Below are 2,104 nucleotides of genomic sequence, written 5' to 3'. Positions count from 1 at the left end.
AATGCTCCTGGCCAGTGCCTGGCCCTCTGGCTTGGGCGGTGGAGGTATCCCCTTCTTCCCTGGGGCCATTTCTAGTCCTTTGCCTCCTCTTGACAGAGTCTGAGGTTCTCACTGTTGCGTAACTGCACTTGCATCCTGTCTGTGGGTTGTTGGCTGTAAGGCCCAGGAGAGCAGCCCCCCACCCCACCCCACAGCCATCGTTAAGCTTTGGTGTCCACCTATCGCCTGCTGGCTGTTTAGCTGAAGTTGTTGCTGGTAATTCAGCCATTGGAGATAGAGAGGATGACAAGTCCTGGGGATTTGCTTTTACTGGTGTGTGTGTGTGTGTGTGTGTGTGTTAAACAACCCAGAGCTTCTAAGCCACAGTTTTAAGCTGTACCTTGAGTTTTGCAATTTATAGGCCATGCTTTAATTGTGAGATCTGCAGATGAGGGGAGTGGGGAGGCTTAAGTCATAATGAAAATCAATGCAGGAGGAAAGAACTTTCCCACCCAAAAGGGAAATGACGCTGAGGAGCTGAGCAGCCAGCCCAAGGAATAATAATCTTAGAAAAATGCAGCTCCCTGGGGTAAAGGAAGTGCTATGAGCCCAGTCCCTTCTGGGCTGTTACATAGCTGTCGCCTGAATTGCTGTAACTTTGTGGGCCAATTCTGCCATTAGGCTTTAGCTGCTGGGGAAGCCAATACACAGGGCAGTGAAAACCGGGGCTGGGCAAGAGGCAGCCCTGCAGGGAAGCGAGCGGAAGGCAGCCGGGCTTTCCTCTAGGAGTTGGGCCACCTCTGTCCTGGCCAAAGCCAGGGGAAGTGGGGGTGGTGGGGATTCCTGAGAAGCCTGCTTACTTTGATGGAAGGTGTCCCAAATAGAAGGACGGGTGTGGGGAAAGGGACTCTCCATGCCTGTGTGTGTTTAAAAGCCACATCCTTTTAACCTGGCAAAAACCCTTTTATTGCTTCCCTCGGCTTGGGTGCAATTCCTGAACTGCTATTTTCTGCCCAAGAGCTGAATCGTGTGGGCAGAGGGAGCGTGAAAGGTGTTTGATGCCCAGCCGGGCAGTGACTGCAGTCCTTGTCCTGGAGAGCTGGGAAGCTGCCTCTGCCCTCCCGGCGACCCCCTGCACCTTCCAGCAGCTCTGCCCAGCTGGCAGAAAACACAGTGCTTGGAGTTGACTAGTCTCAGAGTCGCTCCAGAAGAAAGAAAGCGAACAGATGGCAGTCGAGTTTTCATGAGCCACTCATTGCCTTCTAGCGGCTCCCCTCATTTGTATAAACGTTGGTCTCGGCTATAATAAATGCCTCTCCCTTTGAAGAAGCCCAGGGAAGCGACAGGCAAGGAGATCGGTGCTGGGCCCTCTTTGGACTTCACGCCTTGAGCACGTGCCTGTGGTGGGAGCTTGCCCGGTCCTCATCCCAGTTAGACTGAGTCCTGGTGAGGTTAACTCACACAGTAAATGGAGGAGGCGGAATTTAAATCAGTTTGACCAAATGGATTTGCGTTTTTCACAATAGCATGCAGCCTCAGTTTTCCCATTGGTAAAATGGGGGGAGTTGTTCTAATCGCTAAGATCCTCTCCCGTGCATCATTCTTCTTCCTGTCTTTTCCACTCCCTTGCTTGTGCCCCTTTTTAGAGAGTAGGGACTAAGATTGGGTGAGGGATGGGATGAGGAGACAGCAGTGGTAATGAGGACTACCTGCAGAGTAGAGATAAAAAAAAATTGGGGGAGGAAATTGCTCAGTTTAGTATTGAGAATTCTTAGAACAGTAACTGCATTTAGAGAGTGTTCTGAGTTCTATTAACTTGTATTCTTACGTTTTCTAAGGAGATTCCTTAGAAACTCCAACAGATTGATGGGAACATAAAAGGTAAACACTAAAATGGTTATGTAACAACTCTTTTAACGTGTTTTCATTGTATTTACGATGCCCGTGTTGTTTTAACCTTCTATTTGCTTGTAATTCGAGTGTTCCACATCCATCACTGAAGAATTCCATTGTTTAGTATTGAGAAGTCTTAGAACAGTAACTGCATTTAGAGAGTGTTCTGAGCTCTATTAAATTGTATTCTTACGTTTTCTAAGGAGATACGTTAGAAACTGCAACACATTCA

At 48.6% G+C, this 2,104-nt stretch overlaps 1 protein-coding gene across 1 annotated transcript in view; it reads left to right on the top strand.

Annotated features, from left to right (window-relative positions):
* The window catches only part of HEG1 (heart development protein with EGF like domains 1), a 105,564-nt gene that overhangs the window by 16,836 nt on the left and 86,624 nt on the right, over positions 1-2,104 (top strand). The gene's annotated exons all lie outside the window — the stretch shown is intronic.

This window comes from Myotis davidii, unplaced genomic scaffold (genome assembly GCF_000327345.1).
Source record: "Myotis davidii unplaced genomic scaffold, ASM32734v1 scaffold9, whole genome shotgun sequence".
NCBI classification, from domain to species: domain Eukaryota; kingdom Metazoa; phylum Chordata; class Mammalia; order Chiroptera; family Vespertilionidae; genus Myotis; species Myotis davidii.
The sequence above is the reverse complement of the archived record's forward strand: the minus strand, read 5'-3'. Positions and strand labels throughout refer to the sequence as shown.